The sequence below is a fragment of the Chiroxiphia lanceolata genome, chromosome 16 (assembly GCF_009829145.1).
Source record: "Chiroxiphia lanceolata isolate bChiLan1 chromosome 16, bChiLan1.pri, whole genome shotgun sequence".
NCBI classification, from domain to species: Eukaryota; Metazoa; Chordata; class Aves; order Passeriformes; family Pipridae; genus Chiroxiphia; species Chiroxiphia lanceolata.
In genome coordinates, this window is record NC_045652.1 from 11,347,886 (window position 1) to 11,359,365 (window position 11,480).

The following is an 11,480-nucleotide window of genomic DNA, read 5'->3' on the forward strand; positions in this document are numbered from 1 at the left end:
GGTCTTGTCTGGCTGTGAGTGTCAGAGGAGTGGTGGCTTTTCTGGTACAGAAAGTGTCAACAGAGGCATGCTGGTACTTCCTAACTCCGGCTTACATAAGGGATCCTTGTTATATTTTGGTGATGCAGCCTCCCAAACCAGCTCATTGACAATGGGAACTGACTGTCTGGTGCAAACTGCCTCATGAAGTGTTCCTGAGGAAACAGAGACCCAGTTCTGGAAGTTCCCAAGGATGTTCTGTAGATGTGTAGAAATCCACAGGTGGCCACCTGAGAAAAGCAACCTTTCCTGAGCAGAAATTGGTGCTTTACAGAGAGACACAGCTCTTAACTTTGGTGATTGTATTGGGATTGCAAAATAAAGCTTTAGGTATTTGAAAGGGTCAAACGGGCAAACTTTAAAAACACCTAGGGAAGGGACCATCCAGGTACTCTCTGAAAGAGCAACAGGTTTTGCTTTAGAGTAGAAATCTAAATGGAGGATGGTGAGAGATGGAAGGGGGAAAATAAGCATGGGGTGTGGACCCTGGTGGCCTCAGCCAGCAAAGTCCTGCAGTGTCTGCCCAACCTTCAGCATCAACATAGACCCGCAGAATTCAAACCAACCATCTACAACTTAATAGCGATCTCAGGTTTTAAGTGTTGCAATGAATCAGAGCACTTTCATATTTTGTGATGTTTAATTTTCAAGCATTTTGTTTTAATTACCAGTTTCCAATCATTTTTATGTTAGCTCTGAGTGCCTTTCCTACATTTTCCTCTCAATAATTAAAACTTTTTAATAACATTACTTTCAATCAAAGAATTTCAATTTATCTTCTAACTTAGTTCTATCTTAATAAGTTTTTTTTTTCCCTGGGAATTTCCTAACATTCAGTAAAGGAAATAAGCATTTCTAAAGAGTCATTTTTTTCCTCCTAACAAATTGACAGCTGAGTTGTCTTGAAAAAGACAAAAAGATACTTTCAGAGTTCTAACTATTTGTACACAAGATGGCTCAGATACATTTCTGTTCTTCCTTCTCTTTGGTTTAAATAACAAAAGCAACTGACCAGAGTGTGAAACAAGTTGATAAACAAACATCTCCCATCGGCTTGAGAAAACACCCTCTTAGTTTTGAAGTCTTCTTGATCACATTTTTGTATCATGCTTAGCAGGTGAGAAAATACAGCTTATTAACTGAGAAAATAATGTCAAACAAAGTATACAATAGTGAACAAATGCTTAATTCAACTGCAAGGCCTGCCTGTTTTATAATAAAATAAAACAGCCTCATTACAACAAACTGAAAACAAGTGAAAATACAACTCTTCAGAGTCTCTAAGCCTCAAATGATTCTAAACTTGCCCATCTCCAAGGTTTCTAAACTGCCAGTTTCTTAACTCTGGAGAGTTTAGCAAAGTCTCTCTGAGGATGCATGTACCTTACAGATGAAGTCACAGAGAAACCTTAGAAACTCAGAGGCAGAGAAGATGTCATAGAGAGGAGAAATAGGAAATAAATACGAATCACTGAGATCTCACTAATATGCTAAGGCACTAGTCAGCAATGTGGACAGTCCTTTATACCTGGATCAGCATATTCCTGAGAATATTGTATTAACTGAAAACAAACAAAACACCAACCATGGGCATCTAAGCTCTCCTTCCTTTGCCCTCTCTCAGATTCTTCCATCAGGAGTTCAGGTGATAAATTTCAAGTGTAAAACTATTTTGTTACTGTGACTCAATGACAAAGAAAAAAAAGCTGAGCAGGTTTTCACCAGAAAATGCTCCTTCTTACAAAGACATGGGGTTTGTTAGGAATCCAAGTGTGCTGAACATTTCAATGAAAACTTATCAGAATCCTTAATGCTGGTAAAGTCCAAGTGTATTTTTCAAATTAATCTATTGTTTTTTGCTTTCTTAGTGCATAAGAACAGTAGTGCACAGGCTATTTTAAACCTCTTCCAAGATCACGATATTACAGGATATACTAAGTTTGGTCCTTTCATAGTCAGTTTTTAAATTTCAGCTTTTCGTTCCAATACTGAAACTTCCTACAGAACGTCTGAGCTTCTCTTACTCCGAAACCCAAATTCACAGTGGGAATAGCATTACAGGCTGCCTTGGAGCTGCAGCCTCCGTAAGCAGTTCATGATCCAAGAAGCACCCACCAACCAACCCTCTGAAACCACAACAGATTCAGCGCAGGTTATTTGCAGCCTCTTTAACTTCCTTTCTACAGAACTTCTCTTCAACCTAAATTAAGACAGTTTGACGCCTTCAGGTGTTCCCCAGTGTCTAGGCAGCTAATGAGCCAGGGTGGAATGAGGTGCCCTTTGGGTGGAGGCTCCCATTGGCTCTCTGAGAACGGAGGAGCTCCTCTTCCCTCAAAGCACAGCCGTCTCACATGGGTTTTTTTTCAGAGAGTGTTTTCCTTGCCAAGTGGCTGTAGCCAGAAGAAGATTTTGTAGGCTCGCAGCTCCGACCAAGTACATTATATTTATCTGACATATTTTCTGCTGCCAAGTAGAGACTGTTAACTGTTTGGGGGAGCCCACACCAGGATAAACCTGCCAGGGCAGGAAGCAATTAACATCTGATTACTTATAGCTACTCTTCCCAAACTCTTCTTAGGCTAGCAACATCAACATCAACAAAGGTCTCTGCTTGTGCTCTTCCATGTCCTGTCACTGCCACCATCACTCTTGGATACCCAAGTTAACAGTTACTATTTTTCAGAGGTGGGGTCCGGTCCAAAGCCTAATAGAAGATGAGAAGAAGTCTTCAGTGGTCACCACTTAGCTTTGAATCAGTTCCATGGGCACACAGAGGACACACAGAGGATTAGCACACCTGGGGACAGCAACAACCCCAGGCCTTTGCTGCAAGGGCAGGTATGGAGCTGCTGGAAAGCCCAACGTGGCCAATGCTGCTGTTTCCCAGTGCGAGGTACCCCATTGTCTCCCTGCCCACTTCCTCTGTGCTGCAGCCCTATCTTCCACCATCCCTCCCATGTCTCTCTCAGGCAGGTCAGCAGAGCCAGTCAGGGACACTGCACGTTTGTCTTTATTTTAAGTTGACCAACCATTTCCCTCGCCTTTTTTTTTTTTTGTTATTAAATTTTTTCAAAATGGAAAAAAAAAATCCCTCCCCCTTCCCTGTCCCTCCCTGCCATGTTCCCAAGGTGCCAACTAATCTCCGATGCCCAGCTTGTACACAGCCACCTCTAATTGCTCCTGCATTTTCATCTGGTGTAAGTTCAGCCATCACTACAGCTGCCCCTCCTCCCTCCGGGAATTCACACCTTCATTATCACTCTTACTGCAGAGCCGTCCGCAGGCTCCCGGCTCCGAACAGCAGCTCCGATAAAAAATAGAGCAGCTTTTCAGTGGTTTCAATTTTAATTACCAGCATCAAGGCAGCTCGCATTCTCACCAGGCTGTTTCGCACTAATTAAAGTGAGGAGGAGTTTATGGAAGGGACACCAACTCCACTTCACTCCCTCATCTATTATTTACAGACAGTAATACAAATAATTTCCAATTTAAACAGTCTGAGCTGGCCAGCAAAGAGGAGGGAGAGGTGGGGAGAACGCTAAGCAAGGAGAAACTCAAATAAAGAGCAGAAACTAGGAGAAGGGGATGGAAAATCGACTCCCAGTGCCCTCTAGTGGGATGATTTCCTGAGGGGCGGCAAGGCTGGAGGTGTGAAGATGCCCGGGAGGCTCAGTGAGGTGTCAGATATTGGTTTCTCCTTGTTTGGCCTCACCAATGACCTTCAAGATGTGACCAAGCAGCGGCAAAAGATCATTTTGGACAAGGGTCCAGTCTGCTCTGCAGCAGTGCAGCAGGTTTGGTCCCGTGCTGTTCATCACCGGTGGAGCTTCATCATTCCCATGGGCATGGCAAGGTGCTGTTGGAAACAGGCTCTGAAAATCCATCCTGGGTGGGCTCTGGGCTGGCAGATACCCCACTGTTGGGTGTCCAGTGCAACCTGAAAGCCCTGGTTCTGATGGGGTGTGAACCTGGGATAAAGTTGAGCTGCAGATCATGAAGGGGGTTTTCTGGGTGTCGTGGGAAAATCCCCTCATCTAGAAGATGGGCTATCCACATGGATGACCAACTCCGTCTGTCAACAGATAGGGTTTCCAAAGACCAGGATTGTTTTCCTGCCTGGTCCCTCTCTCCCTGGATGGGAAATGTTCTCCATCCCTCAGACTGGCTCCAATCAATCTCTCTCAGTGCAGCATGTGTCAAGCCTGGAAGTTTTATGGATTTGGAGGAGAAACCCTGAGGATGGGCCAGCACAGGGGTAGGTGGTTCCATACCCATGGAAACAATGCCTATAAACAGAGAATGTAGAAGACCCTGCTGCACAATAAATTTTGCCATGTCAAGGAATGAAAATACAATAGTGTCTCAGCCACGTTGCTTTGTTTGTTCTCATCGGCAGGGATGAGGGGATCAATACCGGGGAACTTTTGTTGTAGCTCTGATCTTTACAGGGCCCTGAAAACATGTCATCTGTGGGTCACATTCAGATTTCATTTAAACCAGTGGTCAGTGATAATCAAGAATAACTCAAATAATACCAGGGTTATCCTGTATTTACACCAGGCTAAGGTAGATAAGCCTAAAGATCAGTGACTGAAGGAGAAGAAGTTTCAACATAAATGATGTTACTACAGAAAAGTAGCTTGATTGAAGCACAGGTGTTGAATGTTAAATGCTGTAGGCTTGATCCAGCATCTGTGTAAGTAAAAAACAATATCCCACTTACTGCAGCATCTCAGGATTAGATCAACATCAGGTAAAAACTCAGAGACTAAATCACCTTTCTCTTGTTCCACTTCTAGAGTGTGTGAAGTGCTTGGAACTTCAGTGGAGGCATCCTGATTTATGCAAAAGAGAATCAGGCCATGCCTTCTGCTTTTTGAGTGCTTCCAGGGCATAATGATGGCATTTAGAGCAATTTTACCTTGAGGTCATCAATTCAGACCCAGGTCAGGTTGGGTGCCAGAAAAAGTTATTGCCAAGGGCCAGTTTCTGAAACAAGGGGGCTTCCTAAGTATGATAAAATTTTCCACTGGCACAAGAACAGCAGGTATTTCACACATCCTCTTAACAACAATAAATTAGAGATTACAGCTCAGAGTACATTACTGTCTCCTCTTTGGTAAAGACAAGACCTGGGGCTGATGCTTGACTTTTGTTAGAAATGAGTGGAGCTCAGCCCTGGTGAAGTCTCCCTCTCCCTCAAGGCCAAAGCCCGTGCTGAACCCAAGAGGCCTTCACCTTCCAGACCTGTTCACCCTCCTCAGGACTATATCCATTAAAGATTTAGGATAATTTACATGACTTTTCACCATGAGCATACAGCAAGCACACTGATAGCTTTGTGTTGGACACCGACTCCAGCCATTATCACTTCCTTGCTAATGCTGCCCCATCCAGTCCTGAACTGGCACAAAAGCCCCCAGGATGGACCAGAACCGGACCTTACAACCCGCCCCCATGATATACAGGTGTGCTAGACCCCAGTCCCTTGAGCCCCTCAGAGCATTTTAGACCAGGTGGCAAAAAGAAGCAGCCAAGATGCTCAGTCCTCGTCATGTGGGTGGGTCATTAATGGAACAGCCGCAGGACTGAGACTCCATTGCAGTCTCCATGCAAGGCTGAGGGGCTTTTGTCCTAGCAGAGGTTGGGTTGGTGGGTGTCCCTGGGCCTGCAGGCTCAGTCTCCACGTACTTTCTGCTTCACATCTGACTGTGCCTGTCTGAAGAGAGGGGAACGGGCTTGCTCACGTGCCATTGACTGGTCAGACCGTGGGCAGTACTCACTCCACACATGCTGGCAGAGCCCAGCTCAGCTCTGGCACCTGCCAAATGCAGCTGGAAGCACAAATCATTTCATAACTGCTGGTGTTTGTATGGCTGCGCCCGGGTACTCCTGTGGCCAGGCCTGTACATCTCTGTTAGGGGCAACTATTTACACTAAAAAAAAAAAAAAAAAGAATACAATGTCACATTTGCTCTCATCTGGATTCATGAGATGGACTTTGTTACATTCTCTGTGGCGAAAACCGGTCATTCGTGTCTGCAAATAAACACAGCCATTTTGGCCTTAATCAGTTCATCTCCAACAGCATCAGTTAATTGTACTTTGAAATCCCTTTTTCTGTCCTAAAATGTGCTTTCTGATCATCCTCTCAGTGCAAATATGGTAAATAACTAACCAGTGCGAACAGCCACAAAGCCATAAACATTTTACAGATGTTCAGCCAACATCCATGAATGCAGACAAAAATTCCTCCTGTGTTTCCAAACTCCAGCCCTCTGCAATGAGCCTGGCCCGACTTGGAGGGTAATATGCAGTTGGGTGCACCATAAATGTGCCTGGTTAGTAAGAAAGGGCTTTTCACCACAGATCACAGGGAGCCCCTTCGTGGAGCTGAAATGCCTTTGCACCAGGTCTCTTGCTCCCAGCCAGAAAGTATCTCTCTCTCTGATGAGAAAAGGGGTTTTTCTAATTTATTGCTTTTATGGGATTGTTCCTCCACAGAGGCACAAATAGCAGCATATCAATAAAGCCAGTCGTTTGAAGTTGGATATTTCCACCTCTGTCACAGCAAAATAATTAAAAAAGGATTCACAAGATCATAAATTGCATGTCACCAAGGACACAGCCTCCTTAACCCTTTAAAAGCCAGGCTGTGCCCAGCCATGGCCCACGTTACTCAAGGCATGAAGGCACATTTGTTATTTTTAGCATCTCAATCACAAGGCCTTTCTTGTCTGGAAAGAAATACACTAGGAACCTGTCTACACAGGGAATGAACTGGTTGGCTGGTGGGATTGTAGCCCAGCTCTGGTATGCAAATACACATATAGATTTGATTTTCAGCCAGGCAAATGAGAAGCCGTGCTGCAGACCTGCAAGAGCCCAGCATTTAGTCACATTGAAGTTAAAACACGTTACAAGCACATCAGGCATTGGGGATAACATTTTCAAATATATTTGAAGAGTGGCAGCATGGAGAGGGCCTAAAAACATTTGTTCCCAGTTAAAAGCTCCTCTGGCTCCAGCTAGGTAATAGAAAAGGATGGAGCCCATCTGGGTCAGAAATTCCTATTGTCCTCCTGATCCCTCCCCAGCACAGACACAGCCAGAACATATCCTGAATAACTGGAAAAAAATATGTTAATGCAAGAAAAGGAATGAATGTTATTTTCTAGGCAGGTTGCAACTGAGCTCCCGGTACAACAGCCGGCTTGTGCTCCAGCCTAATTTGATTACAGTTGAGGTTAACAACCATTGTTGAATTCTGCAGGTCACATCCTGCCCTCTTATAAATCCAGAGAACTCCTGCAAAAAGGCTGGGGGTGTAAATCTGCAGGTCTGAGTCGTGATGCACGTGGGAGCTGGACTCCCCAGAGTGGCAGGGCTCAGTAGAGGGGCACGAGGGTGAGTAGTGTGTGCTGGGCTGTGGGCAGAGGAATGAACCAGAGTCGCAAGTGCTTGCTTCTGGGGGAAAGCACAACCCCCAGACAGGTGGAGGGGGGTTGCTGCTTTGGTGTTGCTTTCAAAAAGACTACTCTTAGAAGCATGCAGGGTCTGTGGCATTAGGAAAAGTCCCACTGGAGGTGGATTAGTGGGAAGAACAGAGCTGAGTTAGGCGTGGTTTATCACAGGGCAGTGTAATTATATTACACTTATCCTATGGCTACATCCACTATAACCAGCATGTGAGGGAGGCATGTCTGTTTGCCTCCTCCTGATCCAAGCACAGGGTTACTTGCCCTGTTACAGGCTCAGAAAGTCAGAGGAACTCAAAGTCTTTATGCTGAAATATCTTCAGTTTAGTAATGATCATCAATGAACACAACAAAATTAAAACCTTAAGCCAGGGCATCAGAAGGAGGAGAATAGATGTAGAGTAACAACACAGCTGGTGGGTGCTTGGTTTTAACTAATACCCCTTCCCAAGCTCACCCTTTGCATGGTTGTAAAATCAGGAGCAGACCCCAACCCTTGGGAGCCCTGCCCTGCCTTCTGGTCCTCTCTTGACATGACACCAAATTAGGACCCTTCAGTGGCAGAGCCACAAACCATGCAGACAGGACTAAATGGCCCCTGGGTGCAGGATTACCAGGGCTTTGCTGGAGGATGGGGCAGCACAGGGAATTGCAGCTCCCTTTCCATCACAGACGGGCAGAAAGGGCCTGAGGAAGAGGCAAGTGCATGTGGGGAAGGTCAGCAGCTGAGCCCCATCTGGAGATCCATGGGGATGTGCCAGTGAGGAGTGGGAAAAGCAGAGGCTGAACTGCAGTGCCCAAAGCAGGACCAGTAAATGGATGCATATCAGGGAGGGAGAAGGTGCCTGGCATGTGGATCTTTGTTAAATAGAAGGAATAGAGGAGACAGAAAAAATGGCTTCTCTTCAGACTGACGCCAAATGTCTGCGGGAACAGCTATTTTTGCTGACCCTCTCTGATGCCACCATGGGAGAGTGGTTAGTGAAACCCTGTGTGTTTATTGAGGCATTAGGGGTCCTACAGAGACACCAAGCCCAGTTCCCTCTCCTGTCCTCATGGCCTCCAGTCTCCCATGGGTTGTGAACTGAGGTCTGTAGCAGGCCACAAAAAGAAGCAATATCTTTTATGATCCAAAGCAAGACACAAAGAGATCTATACTTCCACTAGAAACCTTCATTCAGAAATCCACAGACTGGAATAAGTTAAAGTCACAGTTTTATTCCTAAATGGTAGGAATAAATTGCTGCCCTTCTAGACAATTTTTTCTATTATCTATCCAAAATAAAGCATAGAGATAAATAATGAGATCTTACAGTACCTATCAGACTAGCTATAATAAGCATTTGAGCGGGATGAAATACTGTCTTATTAGGAGAACTGAAGGTGTGAAGTTTGCCACCAGCTCCAAAGTGTAGAGATGCTCATATGACAACTGTCTCTTAATATTCATTAGCAAACTGACAGCTAATGTAACAGAGACCTTCACATTATCACCAACCCATCAGTGGTGCTCGTGTGGCTCCCATCACAGTAACACACGGGTACCTCTGGCACCCCTGCAAGAGCAAGATGATTGGAAAACCCAAATAATCCATACCTCAGCCTCTGAGCAAGTTGTGAGGAGGTCTAAAGGAGGGGGAAACGCTTCTTTTCTGTGCTGGAGGAAGACTCTTGATGGCATTGATTGGTCTGAGTGTTTGTTGGCCTTCGAGATGGATCTTAATCCCATGGAATGTGGTTGTCCCAGGGGAGGGTTAACTGTGCTCGTGCTGCAACACCAACAGCCCAAATGTGTTGGGACAGAGGCATCTGAGAAAACCTGCAGGGAGATAAATGAAGAGAAGATTGAAAGAATGTATCTCTCCAACAGCTTTGCCCTATTTGATCCTATTTGATCTTGGGATGAGCTGGGGGTGAGGGTGTTTTGCTTTGGTCATGAGATGCCCACTGGTCTCTGCCTCAGGGCACATGGAAACCCAAAGAAGCCAAATCAGAAGTGGCATCTACCCTGTGCACCAGTGATGGGGCCAGAGGGTTGGAACCTTGGCTGTGATTTCCAGAGCTGTGGAAATCCCAGGTGGGATTTCTCTGGGCTGGCAGGGACCCTGCTGGGGTCCACAGTGATATCTGCAGCAACCAGAAAGGTCAGGAGATGGGAAGTGGGATTCAGACAGGGCCAAGCCCTCCAAGCACACTACAAGTGCACGTGACAGTCTCCCTTTTAATTTAAGAACAAGCAAATCCTGTTGTACTGCAGTAAACATAAACCAGCCTCCTTAAAAAATAACTCCAACCTCCCCCTGACTCAAAGAGCATATCCTTTCCCTAACTCCATCCCTGGGACCCAAGAGAAGTAGCACCAGGTCTCCAAGGGAGCCCAGATCAGAGCTCTCCTCATCTCGCCTTGTCCCAGGAGAAGACAATGAAACATCATTTTCTCTCTCCAACCCTTTGAACTGTGCTCCTGAGTAGAGACAAAGGAAAAGAAAAGGGAGGAATTAATTCCAGGCAGTTGAGTGTGTTCCCTCCTCTAGCTCAGTTTGGAGTAGGTACACATAATAACAACATTTTAATAATAATTTAATTTATAATATGCCCCCCTGCCAAGGCACTCAAGGCACTACACAAACAATTAAAATATGATTATAATAAATAAACAGCAATAATTAAAACATCATAAACCAGACAATATTAGAGCCAAACCAAATGCTAAAAAGCAAAACAAAGCAGCATCTTTGGAGGAAGGAGATCCTTGCACAATTCATCTTCCAAATCTCCTGTTGATGTTAGATTGAAATCCTCCTGTGAAGCTGTTTCTGCATCTGCAAAGATTTTGGCAGTGTCACAGTCATTAAAAAATGGATTTTATACTACCATAAATTAACTAGAGTTTTGCATGGCTGTAATAACACAACATTTTCTTCCATTTGAATAAATTCAAAACTCAGTTTGCTCAAGAAACTCAGTTTATGGCGCTGAGTTTGTGTTGACTGCCCTGAGTTTGGGAAAAGCACACATTCATACAGTTCACAGTTCGTAAAACATGCCTCATTATAGAAACCAGAACGTTCTAAAGATTTAAAAACCAAACCCCAAAACTGAATAGCAGACCAGCCTTCTCCTGGCTGTCAGCTCCTCAGAGCCAATGGGATCGGCCTGTCCCAGTTTACACAACTGAAACCAAAAGACCTAAACTAACAAAAGAAGCAACCTTCCTCCAAAACAAATGAAATTCCAACTCGTGCCAGGCGAGAGCCGTGCACTGAACTCTAATGATTAAAGGAGACAGGCTCTGTCAAGGCAGAGGTGGAACTGAAACGCAGCCAGTCAGTCCCTCTTCTGAAAAAACCTGGCACCAGCCCTCAGACAATTACATCCAGGATCCGTTCACTCGAGTGCCTCAGCTGATCTCAGTGGTTGTGGCAGCGCATGAAGGGAAAATCCTCCTCGCAAACCCAAACCACACAGGGATTTCTCCATACTAGGAAAAAAAAAAAGCACACACAAACCCAAACAAAACACGCTAGAACGATGAAGCCAGTGGTTTTCCTCCAGCACAGAGAACCAGGAGGATGTTTTCCATTTGAGCCCTCCAAGGTTTTGTTCTCACGGGTTTTACTTCGAGCTTCAAATCCAACAGAATCTTAGAAATCAAGGGGATGGCAGATGTGGTTCTCACACACAGAGACATCTTTTAGGCTGGGTTCATTCAAAAAGAGCCTTCAAAAATGTTCATGAACCTTAGCACATGACATCACAACTTCAGAGTTCTCAGGGCAGGTAAGATACCTGCAGTGGAGAAACTACTGCAAGTTTGGGGTACAGAGCAAGTGTTTTCATTTGTTCCTATAGTCTCCTGTCAGGACACTTGCACTTAAAAATTAAATGAACCACAGATTCCTGGTTCCCTGAATACCCACCTCCAGGGACAGCCACGAACTTTGCTGCAAGGGTGTGCTGGAA

At 45.0% G+C, this 11,480-nt stretch overlaps 1 long non-coding RNA gene across 1 annotated transcript; it reads left to right on the forward strand.

Annotated features, from left to right (window-relative positions):
• The first annotated feature begins 2,724 nt into the window (after positions 1 to 2,724).
• On the forward strand, positions 2,725 to 4,980 carry LOC116794999. Its single transcript, XR_004359942.1, has 3 exons — positions 2,725 to 2,877; positions 4,122 to 4,294; positions 4,839 to 4,980. It is a non-coding gene; the product is annotated as an uncharacterized LOC116794999 (long non-coding RNA).
• The last annotated feature ends 6,500 nt before the right edge of the window (positions 4,981 to 11,480 follow it).